This window comes from Acipenser ruthenus, chromosome 30 (assembly GCF_902713425.1).
Source record: "Acipenser ruthenus chromosome 30, fAciRut3.2 maternal haplotype, whole genome shotgun sequence".
Taxonomy (NCBI): domain Eukaryota; kingdom Metazoa; phylum Chordata; class Actinopteri; order Acipenseriformes; family Acipenseridae; genus Acipenser; species Acipenser ruthenus.
Genome location: NC_081218.1, coordinates 1,151,329 through 1,178,505, shown reverse-complemented (window position 1 = coordinate 1,178,505; position 27,177 = coordinate 1,151,329). Strand labels below are relative to the sequence as shown.

The 27,177-nt window shown below is 36.6% G+C and overlaps 1 protein-coding gene across 2 annotated transcripts in view; it reads right to left on the bottom strand.

Moving 5' to 3' along the window:
* LOC117394878 (leucine-rich repeat and fibronectin type III domain-containing protein 1-like) overlaps positions 1 to 25,377 on the bottom strand; it is a 223,088-nt gene extending 197,711 nt beyond the window's left edge. Inside the window, exon 1 of one of the 2 annotated variants that reach the window (XM_059004622.1) lies at positions 25,289 to 25,377. The gene's annotated coding sequence lies outside the window, so the exon portion shown is untranslated. The remainder of the gene's footprint in view (positions 1 to 25,288) is intronic. The other variant, XM_059004624.1, reaches the window with a different exon arrangement.
* Between the last annotated feature and the right edge of the window lie 1,800 nt (positions 25,378 to 27,177).

Below are 27,177 nucleotides of genomic sequence, written 5' to 3'. Positions count from 1 at the left end.
CCCCCAGCAGGAAAGATATTATTATTCGGCTGCTTTAACTTCTCAAGTCTGTAATACGCGAATGATATTTCCCTAGCTCTGCATGGGGGAATACAAACCCTAGGGTCACACTTTTAAAAAGACATACTTTATTCAAAATATTTGAAAACTCTTGAGATATTTCAACAAAGCCTAAAAGCTATATATTCCAAGAGAAGTACAAAGTCAATTATTTAAAGACATTCTAACCATAGCTTGTTCTTTCCTGTTAACTGTATAAACATTATTACTGGCCCTCCTTTTATTTTCCCTGACAGTCTTTTGGTACCTAACCTTGCTTTTGTTTACATTAAAAAGCAAGCGGATTCAAATTGCATGTTGTTATTATTTGCTGTTCCCTCATCTTTTCTAATGACAATTACTCAAATACAGTTCTGTGCTTTTAAAATGTTTTTAAAAGTCTGGGATAAGATGCTTTTACTTGAGTTCAATGTCTTAAATGCTGCAAGCTAGCTCTAGTTATTCATGATTTAAACAACAAGGATATTTACATTATATCCACCATTGAACAGACACCATTAAGTTATTAGGTTCCAGAATATTCTTCATGCATAATGGACAGACAACCAAACCAGTTGAATTATTAAATGCCTAGGAGAGAAGAAAAAAAAAAGACCAGTCAACTAAGAGAATCATCAATCAAACTGAAGTTCATAGCCATTATGTTTTGGTATGTATTTGTTTATCTGTGCTTACACAGTGGATACATATTTCTGTTCACAGCTTTTGTCCTGTTTGAATAAGAATGCAAATCTGTAGATGAGGTGGACCTCATTTCAAATGCCACGGCAAACCTATTCACTGCATAACATCCAACAGTAACACTACGATCTGTCTAATTACTGTGTATCTACATAGTAGTTACTTAGTAAATACATGTGTGCTTACACATAATTACATTGTTATGATGCATAGTTACAATGTACTTAAATGTGTAAATCTTTTTTGCATGATGTATGTTAGTACATGATTGTACCGATGAACACATTTGATATCTCTGTGACAGATTCAAACACATGGTTCAAACTTTTTCAAACCGTGTGCCAACCAAAATTTCAAACAAAAACACGTTTCTTTTTACAGGTTTGCGTAAGGGTTACGTATTAGTCTGCGTTTGCTGCATTTGATTGTAATGGTAAATCATATGATTATTCACGTACAATTACATTTGACCGTTTATTAAAAACTGGTGCTTTTATTTTTGCTCCTGTTTTTCAAACTTTTGACTGGTGCAAACATTTTAAAAATTGGGCCCACCATCTAAGCAGTGCCTCGGTGTTTAAACTCGCTTTAGAAATCCTATAATAATCCAATACAAAACATTGATAATATTACAGCTATAGTATTGACAACCAATTCATATTGTGCATCTGTTGCAGTAATAATTTAGCCTGATTTATCTAACTTGTGCTCAGTTTATGATCCTGGCATTTAGTGTCCTGGAAAGGCATATTGAATTCCCGGGACGCCATCCTCAAAATCGGAACAATCCAGGGAAAACAGGGACAGACGGCAGCCCTACGTGCAAACAAGGAGAAATGCCATATTTTTAATTGGACACAATATTTCCTTCTGAATTAAAAGGCTAGAAGGCAAAAAACCACCCCCATGGAAATGTTTGGTAGACCGCCATTAAGCCCACATGGGCACGACTTCAAGAGGTACTTAAAAATAAATTATAGTTTTCCCTTTTTTCTTTTAATAAAAACACTTTGTACTAAGTGTTTTAAATGGAAATGCCGGCAGCTTGCCACCTCAGATTTGAGCATGTTAGCAACATGACTGTGCCAGAATTGTCAATGGGGTATTGAATTATAAATAAATATTTTTATAAATCAAATCGACTGCTTGTTAAATGTTTGCTTTCTTAGTTTATTACCTGAAAATTAGTGATTTGGTAACACTTTACATTAAGTGTCTCTAATTACTGTGTATTTACATAGTAGTTACTTACTAAATACATGTGTATTTACACAATTACAATTAAATTATGAGTGGAGCCAGTCCAAATCTGCGGATAATGGAATTCCTTAAAAATAGCGGAATTTTCAGGCTCCCACGGAATTCTCAGTCTTCCGCAGATTCTCCATATTCTGCAGCTACGTCGTCATCATAATGATCATAAACCAACTGCTAAAGTGACCTGAAATATATCACTTAGTTGTTTGGTTCTAGGTTTGTTAAATTAACAGGTATTTTGTCTCCATCAGTTAATTAAAGACTGGAGTTAAGGCTTTGAAAACGTGATCCAATAGGAAGTCTCATTTGATGTGATGTGATGGTTTTGTCTGACAGTTTCAAAAGATTTTACTGATAGAAATGCGTACTTAACCAATATATTATTTGATATGATTCTGTTTGCTTGATTTACATTTTTATAAGCCAGTATTAATACTAAATACATATGATGCTCCACAGAACACTCTGCAGATATCCACTTCAAATGCCAGCAGTTTTTCGAATATTTTCCAGCATATTTGGACTGCCTGTAGTTATGAGCCTCACAGCTTTCATTGAAACATCCAAACAACAAATTGCATGTGATGCACATTTGGCTCTCAAACATACAGTAATTCAAAGCTCAACTGCACACGGTAAGGGGAGCAGTGAAAATAATACAGGGTTAGGGACCAGATCCCAATCTATAAATAAGTATCTTTGGAAGCCATTTAGCAAAGAAATGCCATTATGATTACAAGACTCTTTGGCTGTGAAATGTTTATCATCTAAGTCTAATAATTCCTTGTCTGTCAGAAGAGGTTACCCAGGAATATATTCTAGATAAACTGTTTAAATATTGATTGTTTGAGGCTGTGAATAAACAGTTTGATTGCCCGTTGACTTTGGAAGCTTTTTGTATTTGTTCTCATCACACACACACATATAAACACATTACCCACGGGTCTCCTCTCTTCTCAGATGGAGGTTTTCAACAAAAACAGACAATTAATTTTAAACCCATTGGTACTTAAATTAAACTGCACATAAAAAGTGCCATTCAATCTGCATGTGGTTGATATTTGGTCCTTATAAGGATAGTCTCAATATGGTCCAAGGAGGAGAGTAATGAAGGTCAGAAAAGACATGGCAATGACCAACGTCATCAATCTATCAAAGAACTGGTGTTTAAGGGGCAGATGGCTTAGTCTGGGATCAAAGTCAAATTCAACAGTTTAAAAATAATTTTGATGTTCTACTCCAATTATGAAAGACTCTAAATTACATTTTGACAGGATTTATGCATATTAACAAGTATATAGAACATAAGAAAGTTTACAAACGAGAGGAGGCCCATCTTGCTCGTTTAGTTGTTAGTAGCTTATTGATCCCATAACCTCATCAAGGATCAACAACATTACCACAATTCTCTGTGTAAAAAAATGCCTCCTATTTTCTGTTGTGAATGCCCCTTTATCTAATCTCCATTTGTGACCCCTGGTCCTTGTTTCTTTATTCCGGTCAAAAAAGTCCCTTGGGTCGACATTGTCAATACCTTTTGAATGCTTTGAATCAGATCACTGCGTGGTCTTCTTTGTTTAAGTCACCATCAGATTGCAAAAGTTTCTTCATTCCCCCCCAAGATGGGAATACAATTCTCCATAAAACAGATGCTATTCAATGTGTGGAGCTTGTAGTACTGGATGAATCTTGGCACATCTTCTTACCTATTCGTTTTAATTATCATGTAACCAGGCTTTGACAAACCTCAAAGCATGCGGCTGGCATGTTAATTTATGAAGAGGCACAAGGATTCCCCTGAGGAATAATCAGAGAGCTCTTCAACGCTGGAACACTATCTGATAGTTAGCGCAAGCAAATCATGTTAGCGTTGACTTGATTATGTCAAAAGCTGTAACACATCCCAATACTGTTTGAAGAATATTTTTTTCACACTGTCTTCTTGACAAAATGAAGTACTTCCACAACACAATGAAGTGTAAAACAGGACGCTGCCTGTATATTTATTAGTTTACACAACACAAATCAAAATAAACAAAAGGCTAACTCCATCAAGGAGTGCTAAACCTGAACTTTATACTAGTTTTAACTACACCAGACACACAGTCGCCATTGGGGTGGGGGGGGGGGGGGGTTGGGGGGTGCAAGAGAAGCAACTGCACCCAGGCCCAGCCTCTGCTGGGGCCCATACCAGAGATATTCTATAATATATATTGCCCATACCAATACTTTTTTTTTTTTTTTTTTTGTCGAAGTCCATTATCGAAAAACAAAAAACTGGTTCTCCTGGTGGTTCAAAAATAAACCATGGCAAAGTTGTACTGTCAGTCAAAACACACATCATCAAATCAGAGCTACATAGGCTGGACTCAGCGTGAAACTTTACTGTAAGTCAGTGTTAATTAAAAATCAACAGACTGTTCAATTTACAAGGGGGGGGGGTGCATTTCTTTCACAGCTGCTGTTTATAAAGATTATAACAAACAGTTTACTAACAAGGTATATAATCATAATACTTATGGAAAAAATAAACACATTTCAGTCAACTTTAATTCTCTGTGCGAACTCCTATATCACACCCCAATTGTCCATAATAGTATGGTTAAAAAGAAAAGCGCTCAGTGGAAGTAAGCTAACTTCTCCACAGTTGTGGTAATAAGTACATAACGTACGGTATATCGGATTTACCATAAAAACACAAGTCGGGTTGTTCAAAGCAAAAAGACTAGAAATTCCCCAAAAAGAAGCAGAAAATGCTAACAAAAAAAAAAGTGTACAATAAACGGCTCCTGGATAATTTAAGCCAGCTCCTTCACTGAGGTCTTGCTTCCTACTTGAAGGACTGAAGGAATGCAGAGGCACTTAATATATGCAATTTAATAGAAAAACACACTATTGTTTGCTTTCTCAGGTACTTAGCTGCTTTTCCAATTATTCAAATGTTTCCAAATTGCTTCTTGCCGTAAACTCATGTACAATGCTGGGCAAGCACAGCGTTGAAATGTATGGATATAATCAAAAACATGAGACCTACAAATGATGTAATACAAAATAACTTTTTTTTTTTAGCTCTGTGTAATCCAAAGCTTTTAAAATAACTAATAAGTTTACATACACTTTCGGTTTCTGTTATCAAAGCCAGCAGACCGCAGTGTGAAACAGCATTTGGTTTGCAAATAAAAGAAAGAAAAGAAAAGGTTTGAATTGAATTGAATTATTAATACCATGGTTCATCATGACCCTTTTTCATTGTGGACAATGATTGAAATCTTTAGTCGTTTGTGCAAAAGCAGTATCTGTGATTAATGAACTCTGGTGCATGACCTTCTTTGAAACAATTTTCTCTGAAAGTAAATAGCATTTCACAGCAAACACAACGGTGGGGGAGGGAGGGGGGTGTATATATACTTGAAACAGAATGTATAATTCATCCAGTTGTTTGTGTTCTTTATCTAAGGCGGACAGTGATTTAAACCTCTGGGTGGGGCGATATCCATTTTAATGATCTAATTCGTTAGCTGCTCTGGTGAGGGAGAGAATAAAAAATAAAACTAGAAACAGCAAGTGATGGCTCTGTATTTGAAAAGGGAAGAGCTACATTTTCTGTTTCCTATGTAGATATGACACTTTATCTGTAGAACTTCTATCGTTGGATATCAGTTACCAACGCTTGCTCAATTACATCAAGAGGCGTGAGAATGCTACTGATAACAAATAATTACATTGTACACTTTTTGCAACAATGCAGAGTTACTGCCTTTTCTCTTTAAACTCAATTGCATTCTTCAAAATATTTTTATTCACCTGTCTTACGTCAACGGGGGGTTTGGACCTGAATGTATTTCAGTACCCACAATCCATAGGTATAAACTGACTAAATTATTATTTAAATTTACTTTACATGAAGTGTCTCTAATTACTGCAATCAATGCCACTAAATGTCACTGGGGTTGTTAAGGTGATTTGAACTCAATAGTTCTGCCAATTTCAAAATCTCCATAACTTAAAAAGAAAAAAAAAAATCTTGAACATGTGCTCTTAACCTTATTATTGAAATCTGTGCTTCATTTCAAATCTTACATTCAATTAAACCAACACAGAGTGCAATCTGGGAGACTTGATCAGTTCCACAATGGTGCCCTCTTAAAAACCCTTCTGATCTGCAGAGAATAATAGCAGCAGTCACTCTCCTTTCTCTGCTCGCCAGTTACAATTAATGTGATGGTCAGGGATGAGAAGCCACTGCAGTCAGCAGCACAAGACAATGGGAGTGATTTGCCTGCTGATGGGACAACTTTTACATTGCAATCAATAAGCTAGGCATTTACTGCAGTGCTCTGAATGAAGGTTATAAAACAGGTTCACATGTTTAAGCTTGTTATTAAAGCTTAACAGTTACAAAAGCTCAAATGTTGAACATATATACATATATATATATATATATATATATAAATACGGAGTTTTAGTGAATGATAGCCCTTAGACAAACTGTCCGCAGCTCCGCTTCACAGCCCTCTCACACAATCTACACAAGATCTCTTTAAAATAATAACCCACACAACATCCAAGCATATTATGAAAAACCCCATCACACAATCCATTAGATCTATATAAAAAGTGTGTGGGTGTTGTGTGCATTGATTTTGCGGATTTTCAACTTCTGCCCCATTGAAACTACCGTTATTAAATGGCCAAATATACGTCTTCCCCTACAGTAAGTGAAATGAGCGGGAAAAAAAATGAAAAGACGAACATAAAATGAATTGGCGACGGGCAAGAATGTGGTTAGGCAGATGAGACGTAAAAAACAGCCTTTGTCATTTCTATTTAAAGGTTGGGTCAAAGCCCTCTGGGAAAGCTTGAGGCATCCGATGCGTGCCTTGTTTTTATGTTTTTGTCAAACAGGTTGATAAGATGACCCAAGAGCCCCAGGGCAGGTGTGGCCATGGGGGCATTATGAAATACCATTTGTCCCAAATTGCCTTCTGAAAATATGCCTGTAGTGAACTCCCAGAAGACGCACTGTTGGGGAAGGGAGGTGGTTAATTATAAAGCATAACAGCTTGGTCACAAGCATAAAAGAAGTCAACTGTTTTCATGCTTGCTGTTATGCCCCATGGCTCTGGCCCATACCTGATTCAGATAACTTGTTGTATAGTACACCTTTTCTAGCCTGACATTTTCTTAATGGATTCGGTGTAGAGTAGGCCATGACTGGTTCCCAGTGGGACCACAGCAGGCTGGGTCAGGGTAATAAAACAAGAGATGATCCCCCATTGACCGCATTCTGTGTTGCACGTACAGTAAGAGTGACCCTATAATAAAGAGAGATGTAATAGTATTATTATAATGAATTTTGAAATCTTGCACAGCGATACTGACATTACTACAATGAAATGTTGGTTCATACCATTGGTTATCAGATTATGAAAATATCATCACTTTTGTAACCAATGGAAGACTCTTACCATTGTGCTAATGACCATTGCATTGCTATTGAAGATAATTTCATAATAATGACTCAATAATGTCTCAAAAGATATACAATCTAGGTCCCAGAGTGGCTTACCCAGTAAAAGCATGGATGCTTGGATATGCAGGGCGAGTCATACAGTCTTCGCTGGGGATTCTGGCACATTGGCTCTAGCACTGGTTTGGGAGGCAAAAAAAAGCAGGGATTGTTTCTCGTCATCGTGCTATAGTGGACCCTACCAGCCAGCCTGGTAAGCTCAGGCAGACACCTGCAGGGCTGGCCTGTGTTCTCCAGAGGCTGGTAGCTCACTGACATCCACTCTTGAGTTCCTGGGTGTAGAAGAGGAAGCTGGCTTGGGTAGGGGTTGGAGGATGCCCGCTGAACCTTCTCCTGAGCTGTGTGGGGACTCGTTGCAGTGAGGGAAAACACATATTGGACATTCTAAACTGGGGAGAAAATCAGGGGCACATTTATTTTGCACTACAGCAATACAGGTGCTCCTCGACTTACGACGCACAGCACTTTTGCATTATTACCCTGCTTCGACTTTACGATATCAATACGGCATTTACGACACGGCGAGAAACAAGCCATTCATCACGTGTGCACGCTCGGTGTCTGAACCGCAGTACCTGTCGTGGTCGCCGTGACTCAGTCACTTAGTGTTTGTTTTTTTTATGCATGCAACTGTTTTTTTTAGAATTGATTTGCCCTTAACAATATCTGATAAGAGCAATGGACTCAAAACGAAACCTAAGCTGTGAACTCTGTCACATGATGAGGGGCTTAAATTCAGGCGATCGTATTTCCGGCTAGGAGTACCGCATGCACACACTGAATACGTCATTGGAAAGCCCCAAGTCTGTACTTTTAAACAAGCCAGGTAGGTCCCTGAGTAATATGTGCGTGCCCTGAAATAAACGGGCTGAGTGTAAAGAGTTAAATAAATATTTGCATTACAATATAACGGGTCATTTTTATAAAAAATATATTATCTGGCCAGAGTCAGGAAGGTAACCCCAATTTATAATGTTCCTATAGGAAAATGTGCTTCGACTTACAACGCGATTTTCAGGAACCAATTGTGTGATAAGTGGGAGGACTCCCTGTATGTACTGCAAAGGTAGACTTTCCCCTTGACAGGGTGTTTAGTAATGTATTTTAAACATATCACAACACCAGAAACAAGACAACTAAAGCATTTTGCAGAGACTTTTTTCTTGTCTCTCAAGAACAGGCTGTGACTTTATAGAACAATAAAAAAAAGAACAGTTTTATTTTATTTTTCACAGGAAAGATTAAAAATGAAAGGGAGCTTCTTAGTTTTCGAACAGAACGAATTCAACGGTCAATTAAAATAAAAACTCAGTTTAAAGATTATCCAGCTCTCCTGTCACAACTGACAAGTGAAACCTATTTAGCAACCAATTAACTAAAGGTTCAGTTATTTACTTCACTGCTTCCTAAAAATAGCCCCGGTGATTTTGTAGCATCTTGCAGAACATCAAACTGTATGAGTCAGTTGTGCGCAATACAAATACAGCTTCCTGCAACTGCTAATTGACATAGAAAATGCGACAAAGCAAATGTATAGCACAAGTAAAGGCAGCATGTTTTGTGTTGAATTTTTTTTTTTTTTCTTAGCAATTGGAATACTGTCACTGCAATGTCATCCCTTAGTGAAAGATTGTCAATGGCAATGTAGTAGCCCTGCAATGGCAATGCAATGATTTTTTAATAAATGGTTTTATAAAGGACAGCTACAATAGAAGATACTATTGGTAGAATGTTACCAACATCGGTAGTAGAAGCATCATATTTTAACATTCCATTTGTATCACATTGGGTTTAATCAATTCATGCTGGCACACCCTTAGAGTACCATGGCACTATGTATGCATCTTTTTTTTTTTTTAATAGTAATTGGAAATGCTGGAGCACTTGCTTCACATTTTACAAATGTAGGTCAATGTGTTAGTCACAATTCAACTTGAGTACTGTAATTTGCAGTTCAATTAAAATCATGGGTTTATTAACTTAAATGACATCTGTATCAATTTGATTCATCAACATCAAGAAGTGTTGGTTGCCAATATCTTGCTGACGTCTGTGGAACTTGCAATAGGCCATTCCATAAAAATTGTGTATGTGTAGCATAGGAAGAGCCATCAACAACAGACTTCTAGCAAGCACGAGACTATTTGATGCTGTAAATTCTACTTACAGCAAATCGAAGAATAAAAAAAATATTATAATAATAATAATAATAATAATAATAATAATAATAATACCCACGCATGTCTCTTGCATGGATTACCGATTTGTTTTCTTTACCTTTCATTTTGTTCTTTTAGAATAAAAAAACACTACGAGCAAATGTAATAAATACAAATATAAAAAACTCTGCCTGCAAAAATAACTCCTTAACAGCAAATGTAACATGTCAACTACATATGTAAATACGCCAACTACAAAAGAGAAGGCGATTAAACATGGTTTACAGATCTATAACAGATTACGTGACCTTCTGCTATTTATCTTAGAAAGTGACTAATGTTCAGGAGAGACTTCTGCACCAAAGGCTACGGAATACTGTACTCTATCATCACCAGGGAATTAGAATTCACTGTAGAATTTGTTCCCATTGAGAGACATACTGCAGTTTTACCAATAGGTTAGGATAGAAAAATGCATCTCTTAAAGACAGCAGAGGTTCCCTTGTTTAATTTGGTTTCACCTCAGCAGCTCGTCATCTGAAACACCCCCATGAGGTGATGCGTTCTGAATAATCCTACCTCTGCCTAGCTGCTAATTCTGCACTTATTTACTCCCTCCCCCCGAGTTCTTTGTAGATGGCACATGTATAAAAATCTAGTGCACGTCTGTGCCGTTAAGTACATTATGATGCATAGTTCCTATCTGCGACAATGCAGAACATAAATCCAATACAAAGAGCAATACGCATCCAAACCACATTAAATGTAGGCAGTGACAGTTTAAAAACAGAAAGCCTAGAAGCATCTGCCTAGGTTATTTTAACGTGTTAATGCGGTGTGTTTTTGCTTTGCATGGATGCATCTTTATTTTCTGCATTGGCGCACAGATAATAAAGTGGTCCTGTTTAGAAAAGCCCATTCATTTAGCAAAACTGCACTTTCATGTATTTCCCAATGCTGGTACTGAATTTCCACGGCTACCTGTAGCTTGACCCATCATTGACATTGTTCTGAATATAATAAAATTGGAGGCATTTAAGGATCACAGCAGAAACTAGTCACCGCTTTCGAAAACCCCCTGCAATAAGCCATTACACTTCATTAGGCAAGCTGTTTGGTCGGTTCTGGGTTTATGCACATATTTATACAGCGTGTGTACTGCCACACTACAATGTAATTTTCGGGGAAGGAGAAGCAAGGTGATCTTTTTCATGGTGGTGAGCAAGTATCATCCTGGTCTGTACGGACGTTTACACAGTCTGAGAATGTGAGCAGTGTACTAAGATAGTTAACCAAAGGAGCAGAATTCAGGTAAAATACCACCTGGTAATGAGTTGGCAACCTTTGAAAGATGGTTGCCAACTCATTACCATATATATGTTCGTTCAAAACCCGCAAATCATATATAAGCGACTACCAGTCGCTTTAATCTGTTCTTTCTCGGCTCATTCAGTTTCTTCAAAATCTATTTAGGCCGTCAGCGAACTGCTGATACTTTATGATACGGAAACTATTTTTCTTGCTTTCCATATAAATGTACCTCGCTCCCATAAATCACATTAAGTACCTTTGAATGAAACTGGCATCTCATTATGGAAACAAATTTAAGATGATCTTGATGGATGGGGGCACTTTAAAGAGCATTCTCTCTTTTGTAGCGAATTGGTGCTATAAATTGTTTAGTTTTTTATTATTAATATTTTCCTAGATTATTGCATGTAATACGGTGAATTTGTATGAATTAAATTAGCTAGCAGATGAACGTTAATTATATAGGTTTACTTGGGGATAAGACATTTTCTTTGTTGCTAAAATTACATTTTTTATTTTTACTACATCGTATGGTTTATGAAAATAGAGGGGCAACCTAAAGATAAATGGGTAACGCTTTCCATGAAGTGTCTCTAATTACTGTGTATTTACATAGTAGTTGCTTAGTAAATCCATGTGTAATTACACATAAGTACAATGTTATTGTGCGTAGTTGCAATGTACTTTATGTGTAAATCTTGCATGATCTATGAAGTACACAACTGTATCAGAAAAGGGTTAGGGATGTGGTTATGTTTAGAGTTAAGGGTTACATCATGCAAATAGATTTAGACATTAAGTACATTGTAACTATGCATAATAACATTCTAATTGTGTGTAATTACACATGGATTTATTAAGCAACTACTATGAAAATACACAGTAATTAGAGACACAATGGAAAATGTTACCTACATGTGTCCCATTCACATTTTAGACCTATACTGTAAATGGATGTAAAATGGATGTAATTAATAACAATACAAATAAATGTGAATTTAATCACCAGTTGTGAGTTGACCTCTAATAGACAGGTGTGAACCAAACTGGTTGAACGATGCTGCCAATGTCAATTTAGACGTATTGGTGTGAAAGTATCATAAAATCATAAAGAGGAGTGATAATAATCTTTCTGGAGTTAATGCAGCAGGTAATGATTAAAGAAGATTGTCCATAACTAATCCAGCAAGCATTAATCCTTGAGACCCTTGTTTAAATGAACCAAAAAAAATCTGTATTAATTGATGTGGAAAACATTAAAGAGTAGATACAATTTATGAAGGTTTTGTGCTGGAATCATTCAATTACTTTTCTTGCGTGAGAAAGATAAGGTGGTCATAGGTGACTACTGGTATGTCACTCACTTTCCATAAGGCCCAATTAGTGATGCAACCAATGTGTCCTATTAAGACATTTCAGACTTCCTCCAACCAACGTATTTTCATTTTTGTAAAAGTCACGCTTCATTTTTGCATAGATTTCTGATTTTCTGATTCAGTCAGAAAATAAAGAGATTATTTATTAGGCTTCCAGGCCATAGGCTGGGAAGCCTATTAATAATAATAATAATAATAATAATAATAATAATAATATTATTATTATTTTCGCCAAAACTTGCTCAGTCGGTCGGTTGGTAGATGCTTATGGGAAGATGGAAAATGCTAATGAACATATGTTGTAAGTCACACGGTTTGGCCGCCATATTCGATTGAAAAAAAACATTTTTTGTAAATGTAAAAATTGCAACATGGCAGCCACGTTACATGACATGAACTTAAAAAATTGGCTAATAACTCCTTGTAGAATGCAGATAGAGCCATAGTTGCTATGGAACACATATAGTAACCCATGTATGTTCTATAAAAAACAAGTCATTGCCCGTGACCTCTGACCTTTTCTAAAGGTAAAACTGGCTTATAACTCCTGAGGGAGTGCACATAGGGTCATGGTTACTATGTACTATGTGGTACCGTTACTGCATTCTTCATTATTTGCTAAAGTGTTTGGTGCTGTTACTGGCATTCAGCACTATTTGCTAAAGTGTTTGGTACTGGTACTGGTATTCTCCACTATTTGCTAAAGTGTTTGGTACTGGTACTGGTACTGGAAGCCATAAGGTTGCTGGTAACTCTAGTTATTATTGATGTTTACATGATTTGATTGTAGGTAAAAGTGAGTCCCTGTCTGAACCATCTCTTTGCATCAACACTGATACAACACTCCCAAAATAACAAAAATAAATGAAACACAAAACAAACATACTAAGATTCCCATCTGTGGTGTTCTTTGATTTGAGAAGTCCTCAGCATGTCTCAACACATCAAAACTGTAGTACACTGTGGCAGTACTAGAAACAAAGGATCAAATCAATTCTCGGACAGTATACAAAAATTTAGATTTTCTGATTCCCTATTTATGCAGTACGGTCGCACAAAAGCAGCAACAAAGACAGTGGATGTTTGGCATGTTTGCCTTCCCTCAAAACCAACCTTTCTGACAAATAATAGTGTTGAATGCAATAGAAGGCGAACAGCTCACGATAAGCATTTTAATATCTCAATTCCTTGTGGTGTTTCAATGACAAGTCTCATAAGTACGAAACTGATTTATACATGTATCTGAACTGCTAACATATTACATATCCCATGTCTGCAATAGCAAGCAATAACTATATAGTTGTAGCTATACAATTTACTGGTGGTCACCATTAGGAAGCTATTGAAAGTGACCAACTAGAAATATCATCACTGACTAATATCAGCACCAGTTAACAGCGCGGGGAAATCGAATGGCCTTTTGTTACAGTAAATTGCTTGGTGTAAGCTATCAATTGATGAGAGCATTATATGCAGAGAATAATTTCCCAAACCTGCTTTGAGACAGAATATGTGGGGGATAAATAAGGCGAGCCACCAAGAGCCATGAAGGATACATCACAGCTGATTAGCGTGAGATCCGCTCTGAGGAATGGAACCATCTTTGATGTTCGGGGCATTAAATGCAACTCCTTGTCTTTTACTTCTGATTATCTCATTATGGAAGACCTGAAGGGAATTTGAAGAGTAAAACACAGAATATAATGCTGTCCTGCCTCCAGTAGTAGCACATCCAGCAGTGCATTGTAATACAGAATAATAAAAAAATAAGGAATGCATTGTGTAAAAAGAAAAGAAAATCAGACCTAAGGAGGAAGTAACAGCAATGGCATTTGGGAAAAAAATCAAGTTCAAAGCCGAGAGAAAAACATATTGGAGCAAGAGAGCCCAGAACCACTCAAAATGATTGCAAATGCCATCAATTAGAAAAGGATTCCTTACCATCAGCCAATCAGCTTCCAGCTGTAGCGGGCTTCAACCGGACAAGTGGCTGCCCACTGGAACATCACAGCACCAACTGCCAATCAAGCTTAAAACAATTTGTGCAAGTGACGTTTTTTCATTTTGACTTTCATCGGACAGCCGATACTAAACAAAAACACAATTGGTCCAAACGTATTTAATTATCCACCGAAACCAATCAATACTTTGCACCGACAAAAGCAACCATTCCTGTACCCTCGCTTTCAGCTAGGGACGCAAAACGCCAGTTGCGTTCAACTACCACGCAGTAGAGCCTTCCTTGATGGGCACTATCACTTATATAGTAAGGGAAATGTAAAACGAAAAAGATATTTGAGTTACTTACTCTTTAAATAATTTATTATGAAATCCACAGAGAAGTATCGTGCACACATAATGGAACAAAGAGAAGACATCCAATAGGATTTGATCAGAGGAATATTTGGTTTCTTCCAACAGGATACCTATAAATCACAAGACCAAGACTCAGAAAGGTGTTAAACATCCAATCATCTCCAGGTAACAAAAAGACGATGCAGAAAAGTTGTTGCAAGTGGCTTTCCTTCAGCTATATATATCATTTTACAGGGTTCAGTTGATCTCTTGATGATGGCTATCAATTCACCCACTGAAAAAGGCTCTGGGAATATCAGTCTCCAGGAGTATCCACACACACATATTGAACACATCTACAGTCCTCCTGTGCACACACTGATCACTCTTTCCACAGGGCGCTCCTGGAATTATTAAATATTCCCTTAAACTAATCTGATGAATTGATTTAATACAACTACCCGTTTCCCTTTCTCTGAATTTAAGGCCAATAAAATATACATATTTCAATTTCTCCTTTTTTGCTTTGATGAAGTTATTGCTTATACAAAATGAACACAATGGCAATGGCGATTGTGTGTGTGTGTGTGTGTGTGTGTGTGTGTGTGTGTATTTATGCCTACTCTATTATTTATATAGAGAATATAGAGATTTTCTTTAGCTCATATTTAGAATCAAGCTGTGGTTGAAAGATTAGACAAGCCTTGTAAATGATGGCCAAAACTGCAAACTGGAATTGCACAAAACACACACCGTAGGGTATTAAACTGGTAAGACAGTTTCAAGCTTCTGAAATCAACAAGAAATCCAGCCTTTTAAATATGAAATATTGAAGAAAAAAAAGACATGGTTTTAAAGCACATTTTTAAACAGCAGTGGTTATTTCAGCATGCTGTATGTTTCTCTCTCCATGACATAAGCGCCTTCAGTTGAGTCAGCTATTATTTTATTGCAACTGTAAAATCACCAATAAAAACCAAAAGGGTCTTCATGGAGAACAAGTATGTTCTTATTTACAACAAGCGCTACCCTCTTTTACATTGCATCATTAACTTCCAGTAACGTATGACATATTTTGTACATATATTTTTAAGCGTTGTGTAATGGGTGAAATGAATGAAATAAAATAAAAACTCTGCAAAAGCAATAAAATGAAAAGGCAACACATAAACCCTTCACTCCCCAGTAGGATTCCTAATAACAAAATGTATAGTGTTTCAGACTTGTATGAGGTACAGTACACAAAAATGGATAAAGGTTCTTACAAAGTTAGGTGGAGGCAGGAACGGTTTATTATTTCATTGGCTCAAAGGTGTCTCCTTCTATATCAATAGTTGTCTACTTTGGATGCAGCAGCTGCAAAGCATTACTGTACACCATTTACCTTACCATGGTCTTCTCTAGCAATGCACTTTTGGCTCTACAAGGGTAATACAATGGTGCTGCACTAAAGTCGGAATTATATAACAATGTGGTTATTCATGCCCTATAAAGTGCTATTTTTTACCCTTCTTTGATACACAGTCCTGTACTTTCTCCAAGGAAGATTTTAAAAGATCCGGAGACACCATCTCAGTATTAGTCAGACACATCAACTAAAACACAGATGGAAGATTGAATTCATTCAGGTCATGTTGAATCTGCCATTTAGGTTTCAATTGAAATCTCATCTACATTCATTGCAAATACTAAAGACGACTCCTGAAAGCATTTGCAGTTGCTGATCGTTTCATATTTTAAGATTTTAAGCTGCATTTATAATGTATGACAAAACACCTGTTCCGTGCTGACACGGTGGTTTAAAACCATGATGCAAGTATCAAGTTCTTTATTCCCTGGCCAATCAATATTTAATCAAAGTGCTTCTCCTTCGCAATGGTGATTATGAGGCCAACAATCACGTTATATAATCCCACTCTCCTCAGTATCCAAGTCTTTACTCTAAAGCAATCAACATGAAACTTTGATGATGAAATTCTGAAGTGGGATGGATTTGGAAAGGACATTCAATTGAAAAATTGAATGTCCTTTCAGTAACACTTTACATTAAGTCCCTCTAATTACACTGTAACTGCAACTGGTTGCATAGTTATGACATTGTAATTACACAACGTTGTGCAAAGTTCCAAAGTTTGTAATTAAACAGTTGCATTGTAGTTACAAAACCATGTGTGCAATTGCTGTTTTATTACAATATAATTACTGTGTAGTTAAAGATACTAAATTCAAAGAGCTACCAAACTCCCTTATAACTAAATTCAATTTTAACTAAATATTTTCCTTCCGGAAAAATGTCCTCATACTTCCCAAATAAATGCGGCCAAGAAATAAGGGGTTGTTAGTGCAAAAAAGGCTATTGCACTTAATAATTTAACAAACATGTACATTTCTTACAGTAGCTTGCACACTAAGGGGTTGATTTGATCAAACTAGGGGTAATCCTAAAATATCCATGGATAGGTGATTGAATCAATCCATGTCCAAAACAGACAGAACAATTATACGTGGATATCCAAAGGTTTGCAGATGGTCTTGTGATGGGGTGTATAGACCCCACTGACACAGTACACTGGGTTAAAGAAAATACTCAGTTTCCTTGCTTTGCTTTCCAGGAAGTCAGTTTCTGCTTTACTTCTGTACTGAATTGTAGTAACTTCATTATTCATTACAATGATATTAGATATTCTTAAATAATTATATCCAGTACATTTGATTACATTCATTGATTATTCAAAATACAGAAACATCACTAATTAGTGCAACACATTTTTCTAGTCGAATAGTGGTAATCACCTGGCTTACAGTCAAAATAGTGATTAGCCATTATACCTTTTAACTGAGAATGCCCTTTCAGACAGGTTACAGAGATGTTTCAGTCCACTTCACCCAAGCAAATTCATTTATGTGCAGTCTTAGTCAAGCTTATATAGTCCCTTGCAGATTCTATATTCTAAACATCTGTTTTACATTTGTCTCAAATTATGCTGAAACAGCACGTTCACAAATAGCATGGACCTTTTTTTTAATCTTGGGAGACCCTTTTTCCACTCAGCAGTGGATTCCTGTTTTTGAGTCTTTCAACTCTCATTCCTTTACACATGGAGACAAATTTAAATTTTCATTTTAACCTTTTACACTTCCTAGGTTATTTCACCCCAGCAGTGTCTTCTGCTGGTGGAAATAAAACAGGCTACTAGCAGAAAGCATGTCACTCAATACAGGAAGGATCTGATTGGTTATTGACAGGAAAGAAGCCAATGAAATGACCTAGGAATTGAAAGAAAGCATGACGTTCTTGGAGCTCGTCGACCCCGAGCTGGAAATTGTAACTTCAGCTCATACTCTGGTCTGCATTAGACACATTTTGCTTGTTTTCTTTTGTGTTTTACAAAATGCATTTGATTTTGCAAAAGTGTGCATAACAGGGCTTGAACCCAAAACCTTTTGCATCCTACCTGTATTAAAAAACAGCTTGACCTTCCACAGGTCCAAATAACATAACTATGAGGGGTAACACTAAGTATATTTAATTTTATTTACATAGTAACTACATGTGTACTTACATATAACTACAGTGTTATTATGCATAGTTACAATGTACTTAATGTGGAAATATTTTTGCACAATAGAAACCTAACCATAACCCTTTCCCTAACCCTTTTCTGATACAGCTGTGTACACATTACTTACATTGTAACTATGCCTAATAACATAGTAATTAAGTGTAAGTACCCATGTATTTACTAAGTAACTAATATGTAAATACACAGTAATTAGGAGACACTTCATGTAAATTGTGATCCTATAAGGAATAGACGTTTCCATGACTGGAATCCACTTTCTTCATATCTCACCGCTTACCTAAACCTTTCCTTTTTTGTGCATTCATTTATTTTTCCTTCTGCTTTTTATGACTGTAGTTTTCTTAAGAACAAAGAATGCATACAGTTTTGTAAGTCAATCCCTGGCCTTGTCATTCGTTGATTTTTGTTACAGTTGCCAGGGTTTTGCGGCACAGAAGAAAGGCAGCTGGGTTTTGATTGACAATCATTGTTCTTGTTTCTTGGAAAGCTTTTTAACTGGAAGTCCTCTGTATTGAATTGGTAGCTGTGTGATCCAAGTAGTTGGGTGTCCTACATTGAACTTGATGGATTGTAGCTCAAAGTACTGGGCTCCCTGTATTGAAATCAACAAATGATTTATTTAACAGGGACAATGTACAATTTTTAACATTCATGACAAGTCACAAGATGTTTTGTACCCAGACTTAGCTATAAGCTCATTTACATCGGAAGTCCCTGGGCTCATAAGAAACCAAAATAAATAAATAATAATAATAATAATAATAATAATAATAATAATAATAATAACATACAACCAACACATACAAACAGCACATTACAATAAATACAATAATTATTAATAGAATAATTCATGTAATCCAAAATCCCATATATTGTATTATAATTACAAATATAACAACTACCAATTACCAATACTGTTGTCAGCATAATAAATAGAACTAGAATTAATTCCCTTAATAAATACCCACCCAGCCCTTGGCTGGCTTTGACCATGTTATACAAGCAGAGTGTACAATATCCAAATTATTGCCTCAATTGTGTACTTGCATATATCGTGCAAAAATATGTATATTAAGTACATTTTAACTATGCATAATACCATTGCAATCAAGTATAATCACATATATATTTACTCAGCAACTACTATGTAAATACACAATAATTAGAGACACTTAATGTAAAGCGTTACCGGAAAACACAGTAGGGGGACAATCCCTGATCACACCAGGCATGCGAATGCTATAGCTAGACAATTGCATTGCAGTTGTTTGACAATGGCAAATTGCAATGCAGCAAAATAGCTGTTTGAGCAGACTCCCTGTTGGTCTTTCTTTCCATAACTCGATACTTGTGCATACATTTGTTTGCAGACCTTGGTCTGTAGGTTGTGAGCAGGTGTTGTGTAATGAGCAGGTTGATTACCTGGTTAAGATTTGGGTGTTGATATCCGACAGGCAGAAAGAGACCCCTAGAGGTAGATACTGCACACTACACCTAGCAGATTCAACAATGCAGTTAAAGCACTAAGTGGCGTAATTTAGGTCATCTACCTAAATTCATCTTCTAAAATTGCACCAATCCTTAGCACCATTACCATAGTATAATCAAAGAGTCACTCCATCCACAGCAGACTTTTTTTTAACACAGAGCCTGTTTGAAATAGGTTCCCACCTCCATTAGGACTCTTTGAAACAGGTGGAACCACTTTAGATGGAATATACTCATTCCGACCATATCAACCCTTTTTATTTTTGCACAGGGCTATGTTAATTAGGTACACACTTCATTTCCATAGCATTCTTCATAGTGTCAGAACTGAGGTTTTGCAAATGTTCTCATCATTACTGGCAATTTTTGATTTTAGCTCGAAACACCAAAAACTGTCGGAAAGTTAAAACACCCCCAAAAATCCCTCCCCAATGGTAGGAAAAGCTTTGATATTCAGGGACATGGCGTCATTTAAAAAGTGAGCTATCTATAGTGTCTTAAATAGGGTATTTAAAAAATGCAGCCCAGTTGGAAAATATCACCTCTGTGGGTATTTCCTTAGAATTTTTTTTTGATTCTTATTATACTAAAACAACAGAGCTGATGCTGCATGATTACATGATTCCGGGTGCTGTTTCTACATGGGCTACACTACTGTGGCCTAAATTGATGCCCAGGCTTCCACAGTTGAAAGGCCTGTGTTTTAACCGACCAGCCACACACACACACACACCAAATGTTGCAAATGTTTGTTATTGTAAATCACCTATGAGAAACCAACCAATCACTACTAAGGATTTGTAAAAAATAAATAAATAAAAAAAACACCACAGGAAATATTATCCTGTAGAATGATGCCTTTCAACAAAAACACTTTATGTGTTTAATTGTAGTTCCTGAATGCAATCTTTGTTGATGTGTTATGTGCTTGTTGTTTCTAATTATAGCAAATATTATTTCACACCATTTGAGAGACCAGAGACAAAACTGCACAAAATTACATCTCTTAAAACAACGGGAGACACTCTGGCTATTCTCATATCAAAAAACACGCCCTCAATAACATTGCATTATCTTTTTTATATGAGGCAGAAGTCTGAACTCCTGCTAAGAAAAAAAATAGAAGAAAAAATGATGGTGTACATTTTAATAATAGATTTCCTTGGTTTGTCACTAAAGGGGTTGTAATGATCTATTGTCCCTGCATGTAGATTGAATGTGCTAACCGTGTAAACAAACAATTTCCTTTCGTGTGAATTTGTTGCTACAAGCCCCCCCCCCCCCCAAAAAAAAAAAGTTTAGTGTTCCCTTGAGCGTTCACATTATGTAATTATGTTTTTGCTGTTTCTGCTCAGTTCTATTAATAGGAAAAACACACTGAGGGTTCCACAGTGCATGAGTCATCACTTATTCGGTTTGTTTATTTAAAAAAATTGAAACAGGTACAGAGATAAGATCCGTTATATTAAAGAGGTGGTCTCCAAGGTTTTGAAATAGTTTTTTCCTGGCCCTGTTTTAGTTTTAGGTTTTTTTATGTCGTTTTCTTCCCTTTGAAAGATTATTGAAGGTACAACACTATAGTATTTGTTTCAAGTTGTGCAAGGAACAGGCATAAGTGAATTAAACAGAAGCAAACAGGTTTCAAAGAAGGAGTGAGGGAGTGTAGGTCCTTGCAGGTTAAGCTACCTTTGAGCAGTGGAAACAAACAAGGTCAACAATAAAGTATTTTCTGGTGTGACCTTCATAAAAGTCACATAACAATGTAATGAGCATATGTAGCAGGGGGGCGCAACTGCCTGCAATCAAAATGCCCTAAGACATAATTATACAGCCTGATAATGGTGTTGTCATATATTTATCTGTAAGTATTTACAAGCCGTTCTGTCATTTGAATATACTATACTTTAATATAAGTATTTATAACATGTACGTTAATTATAACTGTGCATTCGGTTAGTAACAAATGTAACAGCTTTGTGTTATAAAAAGGTATGACCATGTTGTATTGGTTTCAGCGTGATTATAAAGGATTATGTGAAGCACTCCCTAAGACAGGGGTCTGTTATAAATGGCAGAAAAGCTTGTACATCATTAGAGGTAAATAGTCAGATTATGTCACTCTCGGCTGCATAATTATCATTAAAGCTACTTAGGCAGGAATCAATTACAAATACACAGTTATACAGGGTTGTTTTGCTTTTATGAAGGTGTCATGAAGGCTACATAGAGTCCTATTTAAACCTCAAGTGAATATTTTCCTAGATAAATACAACTTTCCCCTCACATGTATGTAGTAGAACTCCCTGAAAAAATTAGATACCACTTTGTTCCAAATCCAATGGTGGGCGGTACCTTTCCAAGTTGGAGGACCAATTATAGATAGGAAAGCCTATCTATAATTACAGTACCGCAAGCCCTCAGAATAGTCTCAATTGCACCCAATTCAATAACCGATAGTGCTCGGCTAAGTGCGAATAAAAACACACCCCGCAGTAGAGAAAACTACAGTGTGATAAGCTCAGATGATCTGGTTTCTCCTGCATGGTGGGGATAAGAACAAAAGCACAAAGAAATAAATAATCAAATTGGAATTCCAGGCATACAGCGATGTTAGAGGGAAGGTCTCCATTTCAATCACGTTATTTTGAGACTGATGGAAAGGCTGGAATTACATTAGATGCCTCGGTGGATCTCTGATGGGCTGTTGAAAAGGCAATATGATCCAGAGAAAATACAAAATAAAGACAAAAAGAAGCTGAGATATTCGTGTTTCGTGTGAGTTAATGGAAAAATAAAGCAGGGTGAGGTTTGAGCAGTTAGAGATGTTCTGATACACACTATACTGGATCCTTTACCGCGTACCGCTAGAGCCATTCTCCATAGCCTTATGTTCCATTTATGGTAACAGTATTGAAACTATAAATATGATTAATAAGCTTGTAAATTGTTTAGATAATGAATGAGATGAGCAGGGATATTTAATATCGGTAACACTTTACATGAGGTGTCTCGAAATACTGTTCATTTACATAGTAGTTTGTAAATACTTACACAAAATTACAATGTTATTGTGCACAATTGCGATGTACTTAATGTATAAATCTTTTTGCACGATATATGCAAGTACACAGTTGTATCAAAAAAGTGTTAGGGATAGGGTTGAGGTAGATTTACACATTAAGTGCATTGTAAATATATGCAAGTGCACATGTATTTACTAAGTAACCGCTATGTAAATACACAGTAATTAGAGACATTTTTCAATAACTTGGTTCAGACAGGTGGTAAATGAATTACATTTTTCGTGAACAAATAACGTTAGTTACATTTATTTGACTCATGTAAAACGTTGAAATGAGAAAGTGCTTCAACATTGCAAGTGAAACCTTCCATGTCACATGAACCACGTTTTTCATAACATCTTGCTACAAAATGCCAGGAGGCGGCAGTTAGTTCAACAGCTGGATCTTCAAAGAAGATTTCGAGCTGCGTCCTGACTAAACCAAAAACCAAATGCAAACTGTGCCTGAGAAGTAACTAGTTCCAGTTTTGTTCAAGTAACTTGTAACTGTAACAAATTATTTTTTAAAGTTTAACTTCGCTAACAGCACCTGAGCTGGAATGATACTGCATTGAAGATGAAAAAAAACTGATACAGATAATAGCATCAATTATCTGTATCAATTATCAATGTTATTCCTTTGACTTTTATCTTCTTTGAACATGTTTTTCTCTGTATTTTTAATATAATGTAGGTGTTGCCTAGATTATGTTAGACTACATCAGGGGATAATGATTAAAGTCATTTGTATGTCTCAAAAAACACTTTTCCCCTGTAATTGATGAGTTTTCACAGCAGGAAACGCTTTAAATGGATTCACTCAGCTACTGGGTAAATTTGCCCTGGTAAATTTGCACAGTTTTTTGGGAGTTTAACATGTGTTTCTGTTGTACACACACACACATTATATATATATATATATATACACACATACACACACACACACAGAGAGAGAGAGAGAGAGAGAGAGAGATCTTCCTAGCAGACCCAGACAAACACACTTTTTATGGCACTTTCGTGCAGCTTTATTAATTACACTAATAAGAGCAAAACAAAACCCTAACACACCCACATGGCGTTCTAAACTATACTTTTTGAGGTTTACACTTCAAATAACACAATACCTTGTTCTTTACACAGACTGTCCTGTACAAACATTTTGTGAACCTGATAAACCTGCCTGCTAATTGCTAAATTATGTGGAAGATGTCATGATTATCTCAGAATAGAATGTTCATTCCATGAGGTTCCAAAGTTCCTAGTTTGACGATAAACTCATGTTCCCTTTGTTTCCGAGTAGCATTTGTTCCACAGCACTGACTGATCCTACAGAGGGTGATGTCTCCAGCAGTATATACATATATACGTATGTGATTTTAAAACCTTCAAGCCTATCGGCTTTACTGACTTTATCACCTTCAGGGATGTATTGCAATACAAGCTAGGAGTATTGCGAAATGGGAGGTCATCTTTATATCAATGTTACCTTTGCATGTGCATTAGCATCAAGAGAACAAACCGTTTTTATTCACATTATTTGAAGAGTGGGGCAATCTTTGTCAATGATAATAAACATCCATAGATACAAATACTCTTTTGATGTGTTTTTTTTTTTTTTTTGGTATTATTTTAACCTTCATCGTGATTCAGGCAAATCGCATAAACATCAAACATACGTTAAGCACTTGGAACAAATCGCTCAGTCCAATAGCTAGTATCTTATTGGTCTTTCCATAGACAACATACCCAGTGATTGGCAAGGAAAGGATTTACATCTTACCTCAATGCATTATGTCCCTGCTGTGCGTCAGAGTTTGCCTTCTCCTGCTGTTTAGGTAATGGGGGAGGGCAACTATCCTGGCCCCCTGCTCATGGCTTCCCTACAATCAGCCTCTCCACCTAGCTATATGAGCTAATTTATGGGCAGGGGTACCTCGAAATGCAAGGCCACAGGCCAAAGAATGTAATGTGATAATAAGTAAAAATGTAATCAGTGCTTGAATTTCAGCGCGGGATTGCGGGAATCGCGCATTTTCCTAGTTGCTCCCGCATATCTGCAACTTTCAGTGCGGGAAAAAATTCAGCAGAGATATTTTAAGACATCAAGCTACTGTATTGTTCACCTAATTTAGAATGCCTGAAACGCTACAACAATCTATATCGAAGTGGGTGTCGAAAGCACTATGAGTCGCATTCTGAGTAGTTCTGGTTAATATATATATATATATATATATATATATATATATATAAATGTATGTAACGCTGGATATTTTAAGTGCCGCGAGACTTTATTCTCTCAGCCGCTATCTTTAACGAATTATAGAAACTCAGTACACTGCAGTAAGTAAACAGTTTTGAAAAAAAGACGGTATTAAGTCTATCTAGGTGTTGTTTTGCAAGCGGTGATTTTCGCTTTAACTCATTTTGGGGCGCCAGCGCACAGAAAGTTACGCACATATTACTCTGTCACCGTAAAATCCACCTACCTTGTTTAAAAGAACAGACTCGGGGCTTTCCATAGACGTATTGGTACTCCTGGCCGGAACTACGATCGCCTGAAGTTAAGCCTCTCATCATGTGACAGAGTTCACAGCTTAAGCGAGCAGCTAGACTGAAAGGGGCGGTATCGTTGGAAAGCTTAGAAGCTCAGCTTCCCCCCTATGTTCATTTCACATTGAGGTTCAATGGTGCAGTGTTTTTTTTGGTTTTTTTTTTTTTTTTATTTTATTTTTTTTACATATATTCTCTTCTCTACCACATATAGATCCTGTTGCGACTTACATAATATGAAAGGACATTTTGTGGCCTTTCATTTGATATGTTACATGCATGTAGTACAAACTATCAAGTAGTTAAACATACATAAATGAAAACAGTGAAACACAGGCGAAAATAGGGCTGAGTGTAAAGAGTTCACTTCACGTCAGGCAATGGCAGTAGCAATGGAGAGTGCTCTGTCTCACAGGGACGAACAGCTGTTAGTTCTCCTGAAAGCAGCTTATTTTAAAGCAACACCAGTGTGAATGATGATGCAGTAAAATATGTATCGTTTTTTATATGCAAAAGTGCCTTTTCTTTTGCCATTCCTGACTGAAACGTCTATAACATGCATTGTACACTTTTCTGTAGGTGTACTACAGAACACAAACTGTATACCTTAAATTTTTGTGCAGGGTTTGACAAAAAAAAAATGTTGCTATGTAACATACATTTTTGAGTAAATAGACTTTCCCTCACATGTTCTGCATAGAAACATACCAAGACTTAATGAGCTGTGAAGAAACCAGGACCAAAAGACACAGCTGGGATAGAAGTGGAAACTGACTTAGGACGGTGGGTTGGAGACACTTGTTTGCACAAATATTATAGGTTAACTACCCATGTTGTTGATGCTGAACGACTGGGGTCCTTTAAGAGATGACTTGACACAACTTTAAGATCATCCAGCTACTAGGAAGCGGACCAGTAATGATGGGCTGAATGGACTCTTCTTGGTCATACATTTTATGAACATCGTACCTTATGTTCTAAAACTCCCTGTTGCAAGTCACAAAAAGAACTCTGACAAATTCTGACAAACAGCTCAAAGAGAAGTATTTATCAATGGCTTCAATTTCAGTTTTGTTGGCAAAACAAAAACAGCAAATCTGACAGATAATAGGCACTCTGTTAGGGTCTGCATCCAGAATCAAAACTGTATGTCAGATGCATGAGGTTTGACTCTGGAGATCAGATTATGCTAGGGTCATTCCATCCCAAGTGGACCAATGGTCATTACTTGACCTGTTACATCAATGACTTATGTCAATTCTCTATTTTTTCACTCAGGACCACTGACTAAGAAAACATTATTTATGCTAGACCTTTCAATGCTTGTTGTATAAACTGGTATACTCTAATAATGCCTGCTGTATTTTCTGTGTCTTCAGCTAACATTAGCACATATAAAATTGCTCAGTCAGCTGTATGACATGATGGGTAATGACCCAGCAATAAAAGTGATGTCTTGGACCTGACAAACATTTTCAAAGAGAGCCTGACAAGTTGAACTAACAGAGCAAAAACTTTATAGAAGACCTTTGACAACCAGTCAGAGCTCAGAACTCCAGCAGGCTTTGTTGTCATTAACACAATTGGTCTAAAGCCCTTGAATATTTCTTCAAGTATATATGAGGCACGAGTGACCTTTTCTTTTAATAAGATCCACAGGCCATGAAGAAAGTAAGTGACTAAGAAGGCTGGTCTTGTATAAAACTGGTTTTGATATGATGTTGATTAATGATGGGTTACAAATCAACACAACTGGATTCAAGCAGTTTATTAAGAAAGAAAGGAAAAAAATCTCAAAGTACTTCACATGGGGGTTGTAACAATT